The sequence below is a fragment of the Chrysochloris asiatica genome, unplaced genomic scaffold, assembly GCF_000296735.1.
Source record: "Chrysochloris asiatica unplaced genomic scaffold, ChrAsi1.0 scaffold00001, whole genome shotgun sequence".
NCBI lineage: Eukaryota > Metazoa > Chordata > Mammalia > Afrosoricida > Chrysochloridae > Chrysochloris > Chrysochloris asiatica.
This window is the reverse complement of record NW_006408519.1, coordinates 18162386-18188173: the sequence shown is the minus strand read 5'-3', so window position 1 is coordinate 18188173 and position 25788 is coordinate 18162386.

The following is a 25788-nucleotide window of genomic DNA, read 5'->3' as shown; positions in this document are numbered from 1 at the left end:
TTAATCCTCACACTGACATCTTTTATTTTCAACACTTTAAGAAGGTCTTGTACAGCAGATTTGACTAATACATCATTTGATTTCTTGACTGCTGCTTCCATGAGTGTTGATTGTTGATCCAAGCAAAATGAAGTCTTTGACAACTTCAATCTTTTTTCCATTGGTTGTTAAGTGCTGTCGAGTCGATTCCGACCCATAGCGACCCTGTATAGGGTTTCCAAGCTGGTGAGCTTGAACCACTGACTTTGCAGTTTAGATAGGTGTTACTTATTAGTGAAATAGTGAGGATTTTTGTTTCCTTTATATTGAGATGCAACCCATACTGAAGGCTGTGGTTTCTGATTTTCATCAGTATTTTAAGTCCTCTTCACTTTCATTGCTTAAACTGAACTGTAACAGTTTCCTCATTAAAAAATAAATAATAATTGTACCTAACTCAAAATTGTTCTATAATGGTAAGATTACAATGTTCGTTTAAACTTCTGACACTGCTTGCCACTATAAATATTAATGATTACAGATTTAATAGACAAATGTTCTATCATTTATAAAATTCTCAATTACAAGGCTTATTAGAAAAAGAATGAATATTCTTTCTAAATTTCAGCTTAAATAATTGTATTTATTTTGAAATAGTAAATTAAAGAAACAGACTGATCACCAGGCACAAATGAAAAATTGTACAAACATACATACTTTTTAGGTTAAAAATTAAAAACAAAAACAACAAAAACAAAACTACAGAAAGAACACTTCATATTGAAGAAGATATTAGATTGAGCTGCTCTTCTAATATGATTTCATGGGTTCTCCTTTGGTGAAATCAATGAACTTGACCTATTCCTTTTCTGCTTTATATATATAAAAGTTTTCAACACTCTGTAGAAGATTAAGGAGAAAGTAATTGACATTAGAAAGATCTTGCCATTACAAAACATTCACTTGTACTAAAAAATAACTTTCTTATTATAAATTTTACTATTGTACTGTATTCATTATTGTATTCACCAATTACCCTTCCTTTTTAGAAAATATCTCATTCTACTTCTAACAGAAATCAGTATTTTAGTATCTGAAAACCTGAGGGTATATATATATTTTTTTTTCTTGAAGCTTAACTCATTGCATCTAATCTATTCTTCTGAAAGTTCTCATCCCAATGAAAGGACAGTTATCATTAGGAAAGCTTCCAAGCATCGTTGTAATACACCATTTTAGTGAATTTTTATCTTAGTTGAAATGAAGGAATTTGCAGAAGCTATTTGTTCCATAGTTATGGGATTCTAGGCCCTAGAAAATATTTCAGATAAAAGTTATTAAAATTTTTAATGGAAGAGAAACTAAGTACTTGTTCTGTGGAAGTTGCCAGAAATAATTCAATCAACTGAACAAAATTTCAAGATGATTACAGAGTAATTGTTGTTGTTGTTAATTGCCATCAAGTTGATTCCGACTCATGTGTAGGGTTTCTGAGGACAGCCTGGTGGGTTTGAACCACCGACCTTAACAGTCCAGTGCTTATCCTTCATTGTCACACCAGGACTCCACATAGTAATCAATGCATTTAAATTGGAAAAATAGGTGAAAATTTGTGTACATATACTTAAATGATTGCAGCACAAAATAAGATACTATTAGAATCATTCATCTCTTTAAAAAACAAAAACAAAAACCCAATCACTTTACCCTGAACACTGTATGCCACTATTGAAATCTCTTTTGGGAATTTCTCATCAGCTTTGGAGAAACGGTCAATGAATATATAATTAAAATATATGCATTGTCAGTTATTGAAAAATTATGATTCTCTGAAGAATATTTTTTTATAGTTGATTAATTATAGTACATTTAGTGGCTATTCATCTCATTCATTTTTTTTTTTTTTTTATTACATCATTCAACAGACATTTACTGTTCATCATCTCTGTTGCAAGCACTATTTTCTGAGAATATCTGTGTAGGTGATACAGCTATTGCTTAAAGAATTCTGAAGTTTGGTGTTGGAGGAGAGTAATTAATATAATTAATTATTTGGTATTCATTACTCCTTTAAATGGAGTTCTGGTGTGGTGCTGTGGGTTAATGTGTCAGACTGCAAAGTGGTTTGAACTGAAAGGTCGGTGGTTCAAGCTCACCAGCTACTCCTTGGAAACCCTATACAGGGTCGCTAAGGATCGAAATTGACTCGACGGCACTTAACAACAAACCCCTTTAAAAGTCCTTAGTTTCTTCTTACTTGTGAACTAGTGCCTCTAGAAACAGTACATAGTTTCCCAACAACTTTGTCTTTATATTACTGACTTCGTTCAGATTATTTATGCTAGCTCCAAACTACCATTGATGAAAATCCTTTCCCAGCCACCTGTTCTGTGTCTTTTAACACAGGCTTGATGCTCTTCAGTCACCCATAGCTTCTCTTTGAAAAAGTGTGTATACAAATGACTGATGTGTGGAGAATTTTTTGAAAGAGAACAAGGACTCTCAGGAATCCAATGTTTAAATACACGGCTTTGACAGAATAGAGAAGTCGTGTGAAATGTGAAGTTACATGGAAGCTTGTTGTTGTTATGTGCTGTGGAGTTGGTTCTCACTCATAGCGACCCTGTACAGGGTTTCCGAGGCTGTAAATCTTTATGGGAGCAGAAAGCCTCATCTTTCTCCCACGGAACCGCTGGTAGTTTAGAACTGCTGACTCTGAGGTTAGCAGCCCAATTTGTAACCACTATGCTACCAGAGTTTAGTAGTTCTTTAAGCAGAGAGATCACTTATATAATGGACTATAGTTGTGAGCAAGGAGTGTATTTGAAGAGCTCAGAATATGCCTATATTATTCAGAGGTTATAGAAATGTGAAAACAATATTAATTAGTAAATTTATTTTAGGATTGGCTTTTATAACTTAATGTGTTTTTTGCAAAGTTGATCCAGTAATAGTTATCAATGATCAGATTTAATATATAAGTCAATATACAGAGGAAAAATATAAAGTCACCATTTTTATTTTAGTTCAATAGTTATTAAAAGTCTAAAAAGTAATTTGATTAAATATTATATTTCCTAGTCAACAAATAACAAGATTTCTCTATGGAGGAGAATTGTAATATGCAATTTTCTATGTGTATTTACAGCATACTTTTCCAGTCTGTATGCTGAGCAAATAATCTGAAAACCTGGACTATATATATAGAGAATAATACAGCACTGTGATTGGAGGAAGGCTCATTAATAGCCTGTGATACAGGGATGATACAGCCTTGCTTGCTGAAAGTGAAGAAGACATAAAACACTGAAGATAAAAGACTACAGCTTACAGTATGGATTACAGCTCAATGCAAAGAAAACAAAAATTCTCACAACTGGACCAGTAAACAACAACATGATAAACAGAGAAAGGATTGAAGTTGTTATGGATTTCCTTTCACTTGGATCCACAATCAATGCCTGTGGAAATAGCAGTCAAGGAATCAAAGGATATATTACATTGGACAAATTTGCAGTAAAAATATTCTTTAAAGTTTCATAAAGGAAAAGTGTTACTTTGAGGACTAAAATGTGCCTGACATAAACCATGGTATTTTCAATAGCCTCCTACAATAAGGCTTTAAAATGTTCCTGGAAAAATTCAATTTTTCCACAAATTACTTGAAGCCTCCTCGTAGGCATATGAAATCTAGACAATGTATGAGGAAAAATTGCTGCTTTTGACTTATGATGTTGGCAAAGAATATTAAATATGTCATGGCTTACCAGAAGAATAATTCTGTCTTGGAAGAAGTACAATCAGAATGCTCATTAGAATAAGAGATGGTGAGACTTCATCCAAAGAAACTCCCCACAAAAGAAGAGCCTCAATGAGAGGGATCAACAAAGTGGCTGCAACAAAGGCTAAAGCCTAGCAACAATGTGAGGATAGTACAGCGTTGTCTTCTGTTGTACATAGGGTCACTTGAATCCTGGTAGTGCTGGGGGTTAATGCGCTGGGCTGCAAGGTCAGTGTGAACAACAAGGTCAGTGGTTCAAGCTCATTAGCCACTTCTTGGAAACCCTATCCAGAGTGGCAGTGAGTCAGAACTGACTCGACAACACTGAACAACAACAACAACAAACATAGGATCACTAGGACTTGAAACCAACTGCAGGGCACTTACAGCAACAACAACAATTTTGGCTGACAAATATGAAAATATTTATGACTGTGTCAAGGTGACTCTATTTCTGATATTTTTATGGGAATTATGATATTTAAATTTTGCTTTTCTTGCTTTTTCTATCAAAATTTCCACACCATAATATGATCTGTACATGTAAGTAGATAAAGAGATTTTTACTTTCAGAATTCTATTACATTATTCTGGATTAAGTAGAAATGAAAGGATGAGAATACAAAAGAAAAAAGTGAGCAGTAATAAGGCATACAAGGCCAATGAAATAAAATGTGGAGCATTGAGGATAAAAGAAAATCTGAAGGTCAGAGAGAAATGGAATTAACAATTAAGACCTCCTTCTTTAGTTAATTTTTAGTTACCCAATTGTTTACTGAAATACTTTCTGAAATGAAATAATGATAAAATGTAGAAAATGGTTCGTAGCTTTTAGAGTGTCCAGTGAAAATAAATCAAGTGTTAATTTCTTTTCCTGATTCAAGGATGTAATGTTTCATGTGTTTTTCTAATGACAGCCTAAATGTATTCAGCTCCTATCCTTTTTAACGGAATGCTTTTACCACGCCACTAATTAAAAAGTACATTATTCAAGCAAAAGGGGTGAGGGCAGCTAAATTATCTTCCATCTCTTTAAAAGAGCTCATTAAAGAATATCTATGCTATTTCACTAAGTAACTATTTTATAACCAAATTATCCCCAAGTATATTGCTGGAGCACAGTAGGGGCTGGGAAAAGTAGCAGAGGCTGTGGAGGTAACGAATGGTTTTTGGGTTTAACTAGTACAGGTGCCAGGGCACTGCATTTAATAGCATTAATTGATCAGAAAAGCAGACACATCACTCAACAAATATACAACACATTTTATATATCTGGGATTATTTGTCCCATGAATTCTTTCAGTTAGAGGGGTTTCTATTTGTACTACTGTTGTAGAGGTAGTATTATATATTCTCTGTATTTGAGGAACTTGTAACAACTAGTAGTTTTTAAGAAAGAACAATAAACTATGTTTTCAGTAATGTTAGGAATTTGTGTGTTTAACAGTAGAATTTAGAATTTCTTTCTTTCTTTTTTATATAGAATACTCTGTATGTTTAGTGTGCAGAATGTTGTTGTTAGGTGCCGTTGAGTGGATTCTGACTCATAGCAACACTTGACAAACAGAAGAAAACCTTGCCTGGGCCTGTGCCGTCCACACCATGGTTACACTTGAGCCCATTGCTGCTGTCATTGTGTCAGTCCGGCTTGTTGGGGGTTAACTCCTGTTCTCTGACCCTCATGGGTGTGCTTCTCCTGGGACTGATCCTTCCTGATAATATTTATGAAATATGAGAGTCTCACCATCCTGACTTCTAAGGAACTTTCTGGTTATACTTCTTCTAGCACAGATTTGTTCTTTTGGCAGTTCATGGTTTTTCATATTTTTCTCTAACACCAAAATTTAAATGCATCGATTTTTATAGTCTTCCTTATTCATTGTCCAATTGTTGCTTGCGTTTGAAGCTATTTGGAGCACAGTGGCTCCACACGATAGGCACTGGACTGTGAACTACAAATTCTGAAGTTTGAGCCCACCAGCCACTCCACTGTAAAAAGATGAGGCTTTCTGCTTCACTGAAGATTTAAAGCCTCAGAAACCCTATGTAGGGCCACTGTGAGTTAGGACTGACTCAGCAGCTCTTAAAAACAGCAACAGTGAGGCTATTGAAAATGTTGTCTTAAGTCAGGTACACCATAATGCTCAAACTGACATATTTACTCTTTAATACTTTAAAGAGGTCTTTTGCAGCAGATTTGCCTAATGCAATGTCATTTGATTTCTTAACTGTAGCTTTCATGAGTGTTGACTGTGGAACCAAACAAAATGAAGTCTTTGACAACTTCAACCTTTTCTCCACTTATTATGATGTTATTTATTGGTCTAGTTGTGAGGATTTTTGTTTTCTTTACACTGCAGTGAAGTTCATACTGAAGACTATAATCTTGGATCTTCATCCATAAGTATTTTAAGTCCTCTTCTCATCAAACAAGGTTGTATCATCTGTATATCTTAGACTATTAATGAGTCTTCTTCCAATCCTGATACCACATTTTTTTTCATATAATCCAGTTTCTTGGATTAGTTTCCCATTTTACAGATTGAATAAGTATGATGAATGGATACAACCCTGGTGCACACCATTTCTGATTTTACACCATTCAGTATTCTCTTATTCTGTTTGAACAACTTCCTCTATGTACAGTTTCCTCATGAGCACAATTAAGTGTTCTGGAATATGCATTCTTCACAATGTTATCTAGTCTGTCATAATCTACACAGTCAAAAACCTTGCATAATCAAGGGAACACAAGTAAATATCTTCTTGGTACACTCTGCTTACAGTCAAAATCCATTTGATGTCAACAGGGATATCCCTAGTTCCACATCCTCTTTTGAATTGGATTTGAAATTTTTACATTTCTCTGTTGATGTACTGTTACAGCTGTTTTTGAATTATCTTCAGCAAAATTGTATTTACATGTGATATTAATGATATTGTTGGATGATTTCTACGTTTCCTTCTAAGATATACATATATGGATATCTTTCAATCAGTGGCCAAGTAGCTAGCTTTCAAATTTCTTGACAGAGATTAGATAGTACCTTTAGTGCTGCATCAGTTTGTTGAAAGATTTCACTTTTTATTCCATCAATTCATGGAGTGTTGTTGTTTGCCAATGGTTTTGGTTCAGCTTGGAATTCTTCCCTCAGTACCAAAGTTTAGTCATATGTTGTTGTTATGTGCCATCGAGTTGGTACCAACTCATAGTGATCTTTTGCACAAAAGAATGAAACATTGCCTGGTCCTGTGGCAATCTTACAATCATTGCTATGTGTGAGTCCATTGCTACTGCCACTGTGGTAATCCATCTCATTGGAAGTTTTCCTTTTCTCTGACCCTCCACTTTACCAAACATGACATCCTTCTGGAGGGATTGGTCCCACCTTATTATATGTCTGAATAGGAGAGATGAAGTCTGGCCATCCTGTCTTCCAAGGAGCACTCTGGCTATACTTTCCGCAACACAGATCTGTTTGTTCTTTTGGCAATCCATGGTACCTTCAATCTTCTCCTCCAACACCATAACTCACATGGATTAATTTTTCTATGGTTTTTCTCACTCATTGTCCAACTTTCACGTGCATATGAGATTATTGAAAGTGGAATGGCTTGGGTTGGGCACACCTTAGTCGTCAAATGGACATCTGTACTTTACAACACTTTTAAAGTCTTGTACAGCAGATTTGCCTAAAGCAATATGCCTTTTGATTTCTTGACTGCTGCTTCCATGAGTGTTGGTTAATCCAAGCAAAATATTCAGTCCTGCTTTGAGAAAGCAGCTCTGCCAATCATATTTTGAGTACCTCCCAAATTGAGGGGTTCATCTAATAGCACTATATCTGGCAACATTCTGGTACTATTCATAATATTTCCATCTTCTGCCCCTACACCTGACAATGTTCTGCTGCTATTTATAAGGTTTTCAGTGGCTAAACATTCTGAAGTATTCTGCCTCTTCTTCTTCCTAGATTGTCTCAGGGTGAAAGCACCACTGAACCCTCGCCACCATCGGTGACCTTGCTGGTACTTAAAACACCTGTGGCGTGACTTCTAGCATCATAGCACTACCCAAGCCACCACAGTGAGGCAAACTGACAGACAAGAGGTTGGTTCAGAATGTTAGGGTATTTGATTTGGACTTTAAATTAGTGAGCATATATTTAAGTGCTATTGAATTAATTTTGTCTATAAATTGGCTTAAATAGTATCCAATTAGGATAAAACTAATTCTGTCTTATCAACTTAAGAACTGTAAAAATATAAATGTATAATTATTTAATTGACTGGCTTAATGATTAGAGTCTAATGTGCATCTTGACCAACAAATATAACTGAGCAGTCTGATATAAGAATCCCAAGGGTATGATTCAAAATTATTTGTACATAATGGTCAGTAATATTTTTAATGGTCATCTTATCTTATTTATTTGTGTGTGTATTTAGGAGTCTTGATCTCAAGGTCAGTTTGAACTACAAAGTCAGTGGCTCAAACTCACCAGCCACTCCTAGAAACCCTATACAGGCTCACCATGAGGCAGAACTAACTCCACAGCACTTAAGCACAACAGTAGTATTTTACATGGTATAAAATACCTTTTCATAGCATTGTATTGTTCCTTTCAGATGATAGCTAGTAGAGTAATTTAATTTTTTTATTGTATGATATCCAACATTTGTTGTTGTTAAGTGCCGTTGAGTTGATATCGACTCATAGTGACCCTGTATAGGGTTTGAACCGCTGACCTTGCAGTTCAAATGACTTTGCCATCTGATGCATTAGCCCACAGCACCATACCAGGACTCCCACATTTAGATATATTTAATTATTTTTCAAGGACACAGGCAATAAGTGGCAATGGGAAAGATAGAAACTATTTCTTCAACATCTCAATTGCTGTCCAATTTTAGTTTAGAAGATTGTTTCATTAATCAGAATTAGTGGGAAAGAGAGAACGACTGAAGAAATGAAGGGTAAAATGAAGATGAGCAACTCAGTATACAGTGAATAAGTACATTTTCAACTATTATTCATGGTAATTGTCAATCCTTAGCTTCATTTTACCAAGGGAGTTTTGTAGTATGGGTTAATGCATCAAACTAGCTAACAGAAATTCTCAGATAAATTTCACTGATCAACTTTATTTTTGTTATAAGATGAGCCTAAAGCAAATTTGTGAAGTGAAAAATATTATCATCAACATAATTATTATTATGTTCTTCTACTTCATATGTTTGTTGACTGCCCAAGTGTCTTTCTTGGTGAAGTGTCTGTTGATGTCCTGTGCCCGTTTTTTAATTGAGTTGTCTTTTTCTTGTTGAGGTGTTGTACTTTCCTATATATTTTAGAAATTAGTCCCTTGTCTGATATTTTGTTGCAAAATATTTTTTTCCCATTCTGTGGGCTGCCTTTTTACTCTTTTGGTGAAATCTTTTGATGCACATAAGTTTCTAATTTTTAGTATGTCCCAATCATCTATTTTGTCTTCTTTTGTTTGTGCAATTTTCACAGTGTTTGAGAGTCTATGTGTGCCCTGTATTTAGAGCCCTCAAATTTGTTCCTGTTTTTTCATTGATGACATTTATAATTCTGGGTTTCACATTTAGGTCTTTGCTCCATGCTGAGTTGGTTTTTGGATATGGTGTGGTGAGGTAAATGTCTTGTTTCAATCTTTTGCATATCAATTTCCAGTTCTGCCAGCACCATCTGTTGAAGAGACTATCTCCTCCCCTTTGTCAAAGATCAGTTGGCTACATGTGGATGGGTTAATTTCTGGATTTTTTATTCTGTTTCATTGATCTATGTGTCTTTCATTGTACCAGTACCACACTACTTTGACCACTAAGCCATGTAGTAAATTTTGAAATCAGGGAGTGAAAGGCTTCTAACTTTGTTCTTCTTCTTAAGCAGTACTTTGCTTATCCTGGGTGACTTTCCTTTCCATATAAAGTCAAAGTCTCTTAGCTTCTGTTTATCCTGGAATGTTTTGATTTCACCATCGTATTTGACTGACAGGTTTGCTGGGTAGACAATTCTTGGTTGGCAGTTTTTTCTTTTAGGGTTTTATATATTTCTCCCCATTGCCTTCTTGCCTGCATGGTTTCTACTGAGAAATCAGAGCTTAATCTGATTTTCTTGCCTTTGTAAGTAACACTTCTCTTTTCCTTAGCTACTTTTAGGGTCCTCTCCTTGTCTTTGATTTTAGATAGCTTGAATATGATATGTCTTGATGATTTTCTTTTTTGGGTCTATCCTTCCTGGAGTTCTATTAGCTTCTTGAATGCTTATCTTCCATCTTTCAAGATGTTAGGGAAATTTTCTTCCAGAAGATTGTCAACTATCTCCTCTGTGGGCTTGTGTAATTCTTCCTGTTCCAGAATGCCAATAATTTTTGTTATTCCTTTTCATGTTGTCCAACATGAATCTTAGACTTTCTTCAGATTTTTTTTATCCTTTGCTCATATTTTCTAATTTTTTTCCTCCATTCTTTAGGTTTTTTTAAATTCAGGACCCATATAAGGTCCATGCATTATAATTAATTGTTGTTTGTTTTATCATCCTTAATTTGAAAATTCTCCCTTTATTACTTGTTTGTTTGAATTAGTAATAATTTGAGGAATTTGTGCTACTAGCATTTCCCCATTGTTTTTGTTGTTTGTATTTAAATGTTTTGGAGTTGGTTCTGACTCATAGGGAACCTGCACAGGGTTTCCAAGGAGTGGCTGGTGGGTTTTAACTGCTGACCTTTTTGGTTAGCAGTCCAGTGCTTATCTGACAGTGACACACTAGAGCTCCATTTCCAAGCATAGATCACAAAATATATAGCCTCTACTTGGCTATCTTTCTCTTGACCTTGAAAGCTAGCTGCCATGTTGTGAGGAAGCACAGAAATGTGAGAGAACAGTTTATTGTTGTTGGGTTAGAAACCCATCTAGGCTCTCAACTGACAGCCAATATCAACCACTATTCATGTGCATAGGTGAACATTCATAGGATTTCAGAGCAAATCTTCAAGTATGATTGCTAAGATCCCAGATGTTGTGATGCAGAGATAAAACATCCTTATAATGCTCTAGCTGAAATTCTAACTTAAAATCATGAGATCTAATAAGTCTTGGTTTGGCACTGTGGGATAAAGCATTGGACAGCAAACTTAGTTTGAACCATAAGGTTGTTGTTGTTGTTGTTAAGTGCCGTCGAGTCGGTTCCGACCCATAGCGACCCTGTATAGGGTTTCCGAGGGTGTAAATCTTTACAGGAGTAGAAAGCCTCATCTTTCTCCCGTGGAGCAGCTGGTAGTTTCGAACCGCTGACCTTAAGGTTCGCAGCCCGATTCGTAACCACTACGCTGAACCAGAAGGTAGATGGTTCAAACTCACCAGCTTCTCCTTGGAAACACTGCACAGGGTCACTATGAGTTGGAAACGACTTGACAGCACTTAGCAACAACAACAACAAGTTATTTATATTTTAATCCACTAAATTTGGGCATAATTTATTATGCAATAATAAAAAACAATCTTCGTTCTGGATTTTGTAGAATACTTCAAAGAAGTAGGTGTGAGTTTTCTATCAAGAGGTCCAATATCTCTAGTTATCTTATTTTTATGAAGTTAATATTTTGTTGCTAATGTTGATGATGATCATTGCCTAGGTCCTTTCTTTCATTATGGGTTACAAATTATGACATTCTCATTATATCATTTTTCCTTATTAGCTAGAATAGTTATGTCCTGAGAAACTTCTCTATCATTAATTGTTAGCATGGTAAGAAAGGCAATATATATTTGCTTATACCTTTCATATTTACCAGTTATCAAAATAATGATTGAACCTTTTGTCAACTTCATGGACCCTAACATATTTTCTCAAATGTTTGGATTCTTGCCTGATAAGTGAGAATTGTCTCAAGTGTTTTAAATTTGCATATATTATTATCAACAAGGATCAGAGCACCTAAGTTCATTTAGAGAACTGTTTGAACTATGTTGCTGGCTTTTTTTTTTCTTTCATAAATATTACTCATTTTTTCTTGACATGACACAAAGATAAAACAAAAGTTCAAATAATTAAGCATACAATTGTAATTCTTTAAATAGATAACCCCAACAGAAATCATAACCAGCAAATACATCAGCAAAAAGTGCAAGTTGATCTTATGCCATCAGTATCTCAGTTTTGCTGAGTTTCTTAGGTAATAATCAGTTATTTCATTTGTTATGTTATTAAAAAAAAATCCTGAAGCCATTATTTAGAAAAAAGTAAATTAACAAGTATCATTTGGGTTAGCATGTTTTCCAATATTGCTCTGATATGCAAAAAACAAAGACATAAACACCAAGAAGCAGGCAACTATTTAAACAACCCAAGTCAAAGAACTCAAATTTTGCTTTTAAGAAAATTGTTTTGTTTATATATATGGCATATAAACATAATGGCTAAAACTTGCTGATTTATCTGTAAATGTCTTTTTAAAATTCCATTTCAATTTGTGAATTTTATCTGAAGTAGCTTTCTCAACAAGTTATTCTATCTCATTTGGAACATATCCCCATAAAACAATAATAAAATATTCTTGAATTGGCAAACCTATGCAGTGTTTGTATGTTTTCAGTGTTAATTGTAATATTTTTTCTCTCTAACATATTCATTTTATAATAGCAAACATCAAATGCACAGTGAGCTAAGATTGTTTTGAATCCAGTCTCTAAGTAATAAAACAGTGGAGGGAGCAACAATTATTGAATTGAGGTTTCTCTTTAAAGAGAGCCTGAGGCTCCCTTACACTGCAAGTTTCTATGTGATTTTAACCAAATTGCTGCCTACATATCCAAATGTGTTGCCAGAAATTTTTAATATACTTACTGAGATTGTTTAGCACATTGTCAGCTTTTCTAGCTGCTTATTTCAGATTTTGTAGATGGCACTAGTTTATAGCAGCTGAAATGGTTGGTCCTCAATAAGATATAAATAATAAATTTTTAGCAGTAAATATTCACATAGCTCAAAATATACTCTAAAGGTTATGAGTTCTAATCTTAACTAAAAGTCTTAAAATTTTTGTTGTTGTTAGGTGCCATCAAGTCAATTCTGACTCATAACAACCTTATGCACAACTGAATGAAACACTTTCTGGTCTGGAACCACCCTCACAATCATTGTTAAGCTTGCGCCCATTGGCCCATTGTTGCTGCCACTGTGCAAATCCATCTCATTGGGTGTCTTTATTTTTTTTGTTGGTCCTTCACTTATCTAGCATGATATCCTTCTCCAGGCACTGGTCTTACCTGATAATATGTTCAAAGTAAGAGACAAAATCTAGTCATCCTGGCTTGCAAGGAGCTATCTGGGTTTACTTCTACCATCACAGATTTGTTTGTTCTTCTGGAAGTCCATGATACCTTTAGTATTCTTTGCCAACACCTTAACTCAAATGCATCAATTCTTTTATGGTCTTCTTATTCATTATCCAACTTTCACATGCATATGAGGTTATTGAAAATACCATGGCTTGGGTCAGTTGTACTTTAGTCCTCAGACTATCTTTGTTTGCTCTTGAACACTTCAAAGAGGCCTTGTGAAGCAGATTTGCCTAGTGCATTATGTCATTTGATTTCTTGACTACTGCTTCCATTAGTGTTGATAGTGGATCAACAAAGATAGATTTGTTCATTCTTCTGGAAGCTCTTGGTATAGTCTACATTCTTCACTAATACCACAATTCATATATAAATGAGGTGATCGAAAATACTATGGCTTAGGTCAAGTATGTCTTGTCCTCATAGTGACATCTTTCTTTTTGACCTTTATTAAGTAGTCTTTGACCCTCTATTAAAAAAGTCTTTTGTAAGACAGCTGTTCCATGCAATATGCTATTTAATTTCTAGACTGCTACTTGCATGGTATAGATTGTGAATCCAAGTAAAATGAAATCTTTGACAACATTTTTTCCCTCCATTTATCATGATGTTGCTCATTGGACAAATTGAGAAGAGTTTTGTTTTCCTTATATTGAGATATAATGCATACTGAAGACTATAGACTTTGATCTTCACCAGTAAGTACTTCAAGTCTTCTTCACTTGCAACAAGCAAGCTTATGTCATCTGCCTTCACAAATTATTAACAATGCCACTTTCATCGACATATGGTCTATTTTCTCAAATTATTTGTTCTGCATACAGATTGAATAAATATGGTTAATGTCCATATTTTTTTCTCTTTTTAAATAATACTAGTAATCCCTTGTATTGTTTGAAAGACTTCTTCTTGGTCTATACATAAATTACTCATGAACACAGTCTCATATGCATGTGAAACTTGAACAATGACTAAGGAAACCTTTAGAAGAATTGATGCATTTGAGTTACTTTGTTGGGGTAGAATATTAAAGGCACTATGGACTTCCAGAAGAACAAATAAATTAATGTTGGAAAAATTACAACCAGAATGCTCCTTAGAAACCAAGATGGCCAGAATTCATCTCTCATATTTCTGACATATTATTAAGAGGGACCATTCCCTGGAGGATGACATCATGCTTGGAAAACTGGAGGCACTGATAAAAAGATGGAGACTCCTAATGAGATGGATCTGTACAGTGGCAACAAAAATGGGCCTAAGCACAGTAACAAATTGTGAGGATGGCACAGGACTGGGCGGTGTTTCATACTGTTATATATATTGTCACTATGAGTCAGAACGGACTCAAAAGCAATTAACAACACAAACACAAAAAGTATTCTGGCATTCCCAAACTTTTAGTGTTATCCAAAATTTGGTATGGTCTACATAATCAAATGCCTTTCCACAGAAAACAAAATAAAATACTAAAATAAATGTCATACGTGCCTATGAAACATGCTCTTAATAGAGTAGCTAAAGTGCATAGAATCAATGATTAAGAAAAAGAAGTTAAAAAAAATTTTTTTTTAAAGGGTAGCTCAAGAGCTCAAAGTAAAGTACTATAATGAAATGTGCAAAGATCTGGAATTTAAAAAACAAAAGGGAAAAACATACTTAGCATTTCTCAAGCTGAAAGAACTAAAGAAAAATCTCAAGCCTCAGCTTGCAATATTGAAGTATTCTATCTGTGAAATGACTCCTGGTGTGGCGTTGTAGGATCAGCACTGAACTGCGAACTGCAAGGTCAGAAGTTCAAACACACCAGCTGCTCCTTGGAAACCCTACATACACAAGGTCGCTATGACTTGGAACTGACTGGACAACACTTAACAACAACAATAACATCTACAAAGTATTGAATGATGTGAAGCATCAAAAGAATATGGAAGGAATACACATACAGAATTACTGTAATAATTGGTTAATGTTCAATAGTTTCAGGAGAAAACGAGAATCAATAGTATTGAAGGAAGAATACAAGATTCCCTGAAAGCATTGGCAAAAACAAGGCTCCAGGAATGGAAAGAATGTCAACTGAGATGTTATAACAAAAGCATTATTTTTTCTAAAGTCTTCCTTATTCACTGTTCAACTTTCACATGCATATGAGGTTATTGAAAATACCATGTAGAAGAGAGGGACTGAGAGCTAGTGGCCAGGAGGCAGACTTGCAGAATGTGCCTTTTGGTGGTATAAATTATTATATATGCCTGAGTGTTTTTCTGTATTTTTTTTTTTTTAAGAGTTAAAATGAATATAGAGAAATACTGTTAACTGATGGTACATGGAGAGGATTATAATCATTGTAATGAAACAAGCTGTATGAATTGAATGTAACACTGATGATCTGCCCTGTTAACTTTCACTCAATTCACAATAAAAATATTAATTAAAAAATAGAGTAGTAAAAGGGGATTTAAATAAATTAAGAAAGAAAGAAAATACCATGGCTTGTGTCAGGTACATCTTAGTACTAAATATGACGTCTTTGCTTTTGAACACTTTAAAGAGGTCTCGTGCAGCAGACTTGCCTAAAGCAATATGTCCTTTGATTTCTTTACTGTTGTTCCCATGAGTGTTCGTGGTTGATATAAACAAGGTGAAGTCTTAGGCAACTTCATTCTTTTCTTCAATTTTAATGATGTTATTTATTGGCTAGTGGTAAGGATTTTTGTTTTCTTTACATTTAGATGCAACCTATCCTGAAGGCTATGGTCTTTGATGTTCATCAGTAAGTATTTTAAGTCTTCACTCAGCAAATAAGGTTGTATCATCTGCATATAGGAAATTGTTAATGAGTTTTCCTTTAATCCTGATGCCACGTTTTTTCTTCATATAATCTAGTTATTTGGATTACATGCTCAGTACACAGATTGAATAAATATGGTGAAAAGCACAACCCTAGCACAGAGCTTTCTTAATTTTAAACCCTTCAGTGTTTCCTTGTTCAATTGGAATGTCTGCCTCTTGGTCTATGTACAAAATTGTGTGTCATAATCCACACAATTGAAAGTGTTTGCATAGTCAATAAAGCATAGGCAAAGATCTCTCTGGTATTCTCTGCTTTCCTCCAATATCCATCTGATATCAACAATGATATCCATCATTACACATCCTAATCTGAATACATTAGAACCTCTGGCACTCCTCTGTCAATATACCATTGTGGTGGCGGTTAAGTGCTGTGGAGTCGGTTCCAACTCAAAACTACCCTGTACAGAGTTTCCGAGGCTGTAAATCTTTACGGGATTAGAAAGCCTCATCTTTCTCCCACAGTAGTTTCAAACTGCCGACCTTGAGGTTAGCAGCCCGATTCGTAACCACTACACTACCAGAGCTCCTTATACCATTGTAGCCATTTTCAAAATATTTTTAGTATAATTTTACTTTCATGTAATATTAATTATATTGTTTGATGACTTCTGTATTCCATTGGGTCACTTTTCTTTTGAATGGGCATGGATATGAATCTCTTTCAATCAGTTGTCCAGTTATCTGTTTTCCAAATATCTTGGCCAAGATAAGTGAGTGCATCCAGTGCTGCATCAATTTGTTGAACTATTTCCATTTGTATTCCACCATTTCCCAGGGCCTTTTTCTTTGTCACTGCCTTTGATGCACCTATGTTGTATTCATTCCTTAAGTATAACTGGCTCTTTATCATATGCTAGATCTTGAAATGGCTGAAGATCAACCATTTCTTTTGCTGCTTTTCTGCATCATACAATATTTTGCCCAAAGAGTCCTTCAATATTTCAAGTTGAGGCTTGAATTTTTTCTTCAGTTCCCTCAACTTGAGAAATGCTGAAGATGTCCTTCCATTTTGTTTTCTAATACCAGGTCTTTGGGCATTTTGTTATGGTATTTGACTTCATCTTCTTGAGCGGTCCTATGAAATTTTCTGTTAAATTCTTTTACCTCCTCATTTCTTCCATTTGCTTTAGCATCTCTATACTGGAGTAGAAGTTTCAGAATCTCTTCTGACATACAAGTTGGTCTTTTCCTTCTTTCTTGTCTTCTTCATGACCTTTGACTTTCTTCCTTTATAATACTGTTGATGTCATCCCACAGCTCTTCTGGTTTTTGGTCTTTAGTGTTTAATGTATCAACTCTGTTCTTTAGATGATCTCTAAATTCAGGTGGAATATATTTAAGGTCAAATTTTGGCTCTTGTGGTCTTGCTTATTTTTCTTCAGCATCAGCCTGAACTTGCATTTTTGCAATTGAATGTCTGTTCCATAGTCTGTCCCTGGTCTTGTTTTGACTGATGGTATGGAGCTTTTCCACCGTCTTTCTCCACAGATGTAGTCAATTTGATTTCTCTCTATTCCATCTGGTGAGGTCAATGTGTATAGTCATCTTTTACGCTGTTTAAAAAAGGTAATTGCAATGAAAATGTCATTGGTCTTGCAATATTCTATCATTTCTATCAATAATTCTAAAATTCTATCACTTCTTTCAGCAAGGCTACATTTTCCAATTACGGCTCATTCCTCTTTGTTTCCAATCTTTGCATTCCCGATAATTGTCAAGGCATCTTGATTGCATGTTTGATTGATATCCAACTGAGGAATTTGGTAGAATTTTTCAATTTAATCATCAGTGGCTTTAGTGGTTGGTGTGTATATTTTAATAATAGTTGTATTAACTGATCTATCTTGTAGGTGTATGGATATTGTCCTATCACAGATAAAGTTGTACTTTAAGTCAGGTTTTGAAATGTTCTTTTTTGATGATGAATGTGATGCCATTCTTCTTTAACTTGTCATTCACATACATTCCTGTACACTGAGCAAATAATCTGAGGAGCTGTATTATATGAAGAAGAATATGCCATCTGGATTGGAGGAAGACTTATTAACAGCCTATGATATGCAAATGATACAACCTTGTTTTCTGAAAGGGAAGAGAACTTAACATACTTACCAGTGAAGATCAAAGACCCCAGACTTCAGTATGGGTTGCACCTGAATGTAAAGAAAATGAAAATCTTCAGAAATGTATCACTAAATAACAACATGATAAATTGAGAAAACATTGTAGTTGTCAAAGATTTCATTTTGATTGGATCCACTATTAAGGCTAATGGAAGTGGTAACTAAAATGATGCATTGCATTATGCAAATCTGCTTCACAAACCTCTTCAAACTTTTCAAGAATAAAACTGTCAGTTTGAGGCTAACACAAGCCATGATATTTTGAATAGCTTTATATCCATGTGGACATTGGACAGTAAATAAGGAAGACCACTGAAGAATTGATGCATTTGAGTTATTGTTTTGGAGAAGAATATGAAAAGTACCATGAGCTGCTAGATGAATAAACTGATCTGTGTTGGAAGAAGTACAGTTAGAATGCTCCTTAGTAGCCAGCATGGGGAGACTTTGTCTCTCACACCTAGGATATATTATTAGGAGAGACCAATCCCTGGAGAAAGATATCATTCTAGGTAAAGTGGAGGGTCAGCAAAAAAATGAAGACCTCCAAAGAGATGGATTGGCATACTAATAGTAGCAATGGGCTGAAGCTAAACAATTGTAGGCTAGCACAGGACCAGGCAAGGTTTCATTCTGCTGTGCATAATGTCGGTATGAGTCAGAAGCCACTCGATGTCCTTGTGGTTCAAACCGACCTTGTGATCTAGTGCTTTATCCTACAACGTCTCACCAGTATCCAACAACAGCAATACCAACAACAAATGGATGAACTGCTACAATTTTCTATGTCTGTGGCATCCTGGTGTGGCACTGTGGGTTAATGCTCTGGACTGCAAGGCCGTTTGAATCGCAAGGTCAGCGGTTTAAGCTCACCGGCTGCTCCTTAGAAACCCTATACAAGGTCGCTATGGGTCGAAATCGACTCGACGGCACTTAACAACAACAACAACAGTGTCATTAATGAGTCCTGGTGTGGCACTGTGGGTTAATGCGCCAGACTGCAAAGTCATTTGAACTGCAAGGTCGGCAGTTCAAGCTCACCAGCTGCTCCTCAGAAACCCTATACAGGGTCGCTATGGATTGGACCCGATTCGATGGCACATAACAACAACAACAATGTTATTAAATTTGGAAGCCAGCTACCTGGCCAGTGAGCTAGATTAAATCCAAATTTGTGCAAATTCTATAATACAGACTAGTCCAATTGAGATGTACCTGTATCATAGGAGTCATGAACTAGCAATAAAACTTATATGGCATTTTTGATGAATTGTTGCAGGCTATGGTGACAAAATAAAAATCCTGGGTGCTATTGGTTTTCCCTCCTCAACTTCTCTAAGGACTGCTACCTCCTGATAACAAGTCCAAAGATTTTCAGATAAAACATTACTATACTCTCTTCTAAGGAGCATTCTGACTCTACTGCTTCCAATGAGTTGGTACTGATTTGATGGCACCTAAGGAGCTCTGGTAGCGTAGTGGTTACGAATCGGGCTGCGAACCTTAAGGTCAGCGGTTCAAAACTACCAGCTGCTCCGCGGGAGAAAGATGAGGCTTTCTACTCCCGTAAAGATTTACACCCTCGGAAACCCTGTACAGGGTCGCTATGGGTCGGAACCGACTCGACGGCACTTAACAACAACAACAACAACAACAACAATAAATTTTAGTCTTATATATACTTTTCTTTCTTTCTTTCTGTCTTTGTTTTCCCTCACTCTTCTCTCCTTTGATGGTTCCAGGGACCTCCAATCCTGGACTGCAAAGTCAACCACTCCCCTCCTTTTGCTACAAAACATCTACCTTTACATTTTCAACCCTCACAGTTAGTCCTGATAGCAATCATTCACTATTGTACCACAAGAGTCTGATCCCCATCTCCTTTCATCAGCCCAATCCCAACAGATCGGAAACAACTCAGTGGAGAGTCTACCTTCCTCCACACCCTCTGGATTTAGGCTCCCTCTTGAAAGCTTGTAAGCAAGATACTTCTTGCCTTTGTAGCTCCCCCCACCCCCATTTTAGGTAGCCAATGTCTAAATTGCCTATCCCTGTCAACCCTGTGTATCGAGGGGGTTGTAAAGATTTGTTCCCTCTTTTGAGCTACTGCATCTATAGGAGTATGTCAAGTTCATCAAATTGTATCAGATTACTCTTTTTTTCCTCTTCTTGCTTCTTCTAATTAAGTTCATCCAGCCATCCAAGCAGGTCAAGTGGGTATTATCTGCAAGTGTAGGTGTTCTTATGCATATGCCCTCTCTTCTTATCAGCTGGACGCTTCACTCTCCACTCTAGTTCTCTGTGGCTATGTCACTGATTCTAGGCCCAAGAGTCCCCGGGTCTTGCCACACTGTTGGCCAACCAGTTCTCCCTCCAGGCATCTATATACTTTTAAATGCTTACTATTAACCATTTTGATAGTTTTCATTCTATTGGATAAAGGTCATTATCAAGTACAAGGATAACATATTTTTTCTGTAAAAAGTCAAATAGTAAATAGTATAGGTGTTGCTGTTGTTGTTGTTAAGTGCCATCGAATCAGTTCAGACTCATAGTTACCCTGTATAGAGCTTCTGAGGAGTGACTGGTGAGCTTGAACTGCCAACCTTGCAGTTCAAACTGGCTTAGCAGTCTGGCACATTAACCCACAGTGCTATACTAGGACTCCAAATATTATAGGTATTGCAAGCCATATAATCTCAAAACTACTCACCCTTACTAGTATCCCTAGAAAGTATGATTATATCCCAACTACATTTTACACAAAGAGCCAAAATTTTGATTTGGCCATGGTAGTTGTTTGCCAAGCACTGCACTAGGAGATTCCCTAGGAAAACTGGTAGGTGAAGATATTCCTTAGTCTTTACATGATTAAAACTGCATTCTGTAGCCTTCATATCTGAAGATTGGATATAAAATCTATGGTACATGTGCTTTTTTACTAAGATTTTAAAAAACACTTAGACCAATTTTTCTTTCTTTCTTTTGTTATTTTTGTAAATTAACTGGTATTTTTGCCTAAAGGTTTGAGGCAGTATCTTTACCTTTAAATTCAGAATTCATCACTTTAGGTTAATGTTTCCAGATGCTCAGTGAGTTCCTTCAATGTGTAGATTTAGTTATGTTTCTACTTCTGGAAAATAACTTGGAATAAAATTATGTATGTATTAATCTTCCATCTTATATTGATGTTCAGGAAACCCAATATCACAAATATTCATATTTTAACAGCTTTTCATTTCCACCACTTTCTCTAGAATTCCTCTGCGTTTTCCTTCATACCATTTTCATTTTTCTTGGATCTCTTTTTGCATTTCAATATTTATCATCAAATTTTTATTTGAATCTCTCTTCCCTTTGACTTATTGTGATTTATTCTCCATTTTTGTAAAATTCGAATGTTTTCTTCCATTTCTGTTTTGAGTTTAAATAAACTGACATTTTAAATCTCCCCCCCCCCCCCTTTTCTTTTTTTTCTTAAGTTTATTCGGTCCTTAGATTTTATATTTCTAAATCAAGGTGGTAATTAATATCTCAAATGTCTGAGTATATTTGATTAAGTTTGCAGTATTGAGTCAGTCTTCTGCTTAACAACTGTTTGGGGAAACAGAATCGTTTCTTATATTGACATGTATGTTTGGTTTTCTGCTTTTTAAATGTTTTACAGTAGATCTCTGACTTTGTTGACCTTCATGTTTATTTCTATGATATTCATATATTGCAAAGATTCCTGGTTTACGGCACCCTCTTCTGTCAATATAGCAAAGTCCAAATATTTTAACTGTATTAAATTTTGTTTATATTTGTTTGGGTGGTGACAAGAGAGATTGTGGATTTTCTTATTTTGCAGTTCACCTTTTGTTTTGCAAGGCCCTTTAGTTTTTCCCTTTTCTCTTTTTACCAACAAACTGTTAAGTACACTGGACTGTTTTTTCTTCCTCATTACTAGGTATTCATTTCCAAAATTGAGCTTTTAAACTATGTTTGTCCCTATAAACTGGGCATGCTTAAAATCATTCCTAGAAACTAAGCTTTTATTTGTCTAAAGACTTTTTTTAGTATTTGTAAATTTATGGTGTGATTTAAAATCCGCATTATGCTCCTTTCGTATTGCTTCTCTTCTGTCTTCCTGTAGTTTTTCTCTCTCTTTCTGGGTTCCTTAGAAAGACTGTGCGCGAAACCAGAGTGATGAGGAGGATTCAAAGATCATGTTGAGGGGTAACTGAAGACTTTAAAAAATGTTATTATTGAAGTGATTTTTTGGTCATTAATATATAACATTGTGAATGTAATACCACTGAATGGTATGCTCAAAATGGTTTGAAAAAGTATGCTCAAAATGGGTTCAAAAAGTTCATGAAACAATTCCATTGTCTTTCAGTTTCATTTCCCATAGACTTTTTGAAGCCCCCTTGTATTTAGGAGTGTATAAATACATATGGTTGTATTAAAAATGAAAAATTATCAAAATATGAAAATGAGATATTTTACCTGATATATTTCAAAATTGTTTTAATTTTCTTTTTAGATACATGTATGCATTTCAGTTTAATATTAAATATGTTCTATGTGGTGCTGTGGGTTAATGCACTGGACTGCAAAATTGGTTTGAACTGGAAGCTTGGTGGTTCAAGCTCACCAGCTGTTCCTTGGAAACCCTATGCAGGGTTGCTATGGGTCGAAACTGACTCTACATCACTTAACAAAAACAGCAACATAGTCTAAATATCTGGTTTGGATATAAGTGTTGCAATTGTTATACAAAAATTACCTAGCAAACAATTTTCAAATGACTATTTTATTTAAAATATGAAGCAATCTTTTGAAAGATGATTTAAAAACAGATAATATGATGAGAACGACATACATATATCATTACTTCAATTTTTGAGAATTTTAATATCTAATAATAACTCAATTTTCCCAAGAAATGCATTTTCAGTATTCAATCATTCTAGTTTTACAAAATTCACCTTAGGTATAATTGTAAGGCATTGTTCTAAGGAAGTACGGCCTCTCTTTTGATTGCACTTGCATGAAAATACTATTTTTCTCTGCCAAAGTATTCATGTGTCTTTACGTTAATGCATGAGTAGGAAAGAGATATACAGATACTTATATACATAAAAAGACACACAGGTATGTAATTTTTATTAATCTATATTTTAGAGTATGAGCTGCTACAAAAGAAAATCAAAGAATCATAAAATAGGTATTTTTTACTATTATCGAGAAAGTGGTTAAAAATCAAATGTGTTAGACTTGTGGTAAACTCTGTGAAATACAGAATAGTTTTCTGAAAATGTTTAAAGCTTTTCAAATTCTATTGGAAACTTTTTCCCAAGCATCTCCTAAATGGAGAATATCACAATGTATATGTTTCAGAGGAATTTTTTATAATTGCAACCTTTGTATTAAAACTTTTCAAAAACTAAAATTGTATGCAATATTGAGATTGAGTTAAAATGTACAATTTAAAGATGATTGTAAATCCACCATTTACAGTAAAAAGAATGTAAAATGATATTGGATACAGAAACTTATACTTTTAACAACAATTTTGGCTACTGAAAGAACATTATTATCTACTGTGAAAAATGGGTTATGAATGTTATTTAAAACTCTGTTTATTCCAGGAACTGTCCATTCTAGCACTGTTGTTGTTGTTAAGTGCCACTGAGTTGCTTTATATTGCAAGGTTGGTTGAACCGCTAAGTGAGTGGTTCAAGCTAACCAGCCACTCCTTGGAAACACTATGCAGGGTCGCTATGAGTCAGAACCAACTCGATGACACTTAAAAACAACCCTATAAAGGATTTCCTAGGAGTGGGCGGTGGGTCTGAACTGCCAACCTTTTAGCTATCAGTCCAGTACTTAGCCTACAGTGCCACAAGAAGAAAAATGTTTATGTTATTTATTATTGTTAAAAAATCATGCACATTTGAGAAAAACTGAAAGCACAAGATATAGGGGATTTGGTGAAGCACACTGGTTCTGTAACTTTGTAACATTACTTTTACCAAATAACAACAGGAAAAAGGGTGAGGTACAGCCAGAAATTTCCTTAGTAACAAGAATGAGGGGGCTTCAGGTGATATACTTTGGGCACATTATCATGAGAGACCAATCCTTGAAGGATACCATGCTGTGAAAAGTAGAAAGATAGTGAAAAATCAGAGATCTTGAATGAAATGAATTTACTACATAGCGTCAACGATGGGCTCAAACATAGAAATGATTGTGAGGATGATGCCGGACCAGGCCATGCTTTGTGCTGTTGCATGTAATGTTACTATGAGTTGGAACCTCTCCTTCCTGTAAACCCTTGCAAAAAAGGCATGGAAGCCATGTCTGACCTCCTCTAACTACAGAAGGAAGAAGGGGAATCAAACTCAAAATCAGCCCAAGGCTGATTCCTATGAGGTCACACATGCCTCTGCCATCCAACATTCTTTGTCCTACTCTAACACTAACCATTCCTCCCCAACGGCCCTCTCTACTTCTCTGTTGGATTCAATAATTAAATGCAGTTGCCACCTAGGACACTCATACAACTTTCATGATTCTGGTGTTTATTAGGGTAGTGAATAGGGTACAATGCAAGATCAGAAACAATGCAAGATCAGATACAGTAATTCTCCAGTCAGAAACAACTCTTCTCAGTCATACTGCAAGTTTGCCTCACTCTTAACCTCAGTGTCTCAGCTATTCAGTTTCTTGGTTCCTTGTTCTGTGAAGTATTGCAAATCTCCTTAAGGGCTGCAGATAAATATCCAAAAGGCATGTTCTGCAAGCCGACATCCTGCCTGAAGGTCCTCAGCTTTACATGATCCAGGGTTGGGAAGTGTCACAGCTCTGTCATTCTGTGCTGCTGCTACTTCCGTTGCCTCTGTTTTTCTAGGCAGGGAACTTGTACTCATATTGTGGGTCTTCTGTCTTTATTGACAGTCCTGGTCTCAACTGTTCCTGCTTCTCAGAGGAATGGTAAAAGCAAAGAATTCAAGAGTTAGTGTCATAAACCCTATTTGCTTGTTCCCACTCAATTATCTGGTGGGAGTTATAAACTCTATGGATAGAAGAATCCTATAAAGTAAATCTACTTTTCTACAACCCTATTAATCATTTAATTAGGTAAAAGGTAAGCTCATTTTTTGCTTATTTAGCTGATAAAATTAACAATAACTTTTTAGATAGGTAGATGTATAGTAGATAGATTGTTTGATAGATAGATAGATAGATGCCATTGGGTTGACTGACTCATGATGACCTTATACACAACAGAATGAAATGTTGCTGGACCCTGTGTCCTCCTTACAATTACCAGCCCCTTCAAGCCGATCAGTACTGCTATTGTGCCAATCCATCCCTCCAAGAACCTCCCTCAGCCTTGCTGGCCCACCACTTCCTTAAACATAATGGCGTCCTCCAGCTATTGATGATCCCTCCTAACTGCATTCAAGAGTCAGCCATTGTTCTATTGTGTTGCATAAAGTACAGTAGAATAAAGTGGCAGATAGATGATAACCTTTTGATAGTATCTTCCAAATACTTTAAAATATTTTCTTATTTTTATAGTTAATATTGATACTGTATTTGTTGTTGTTGTTGTTGTTAAGTGCCATCGAGTCGGGTCCGACCCATAGCGACCCTGTACAGGGTTTCCGAGGGTGTAAATCTTTACGG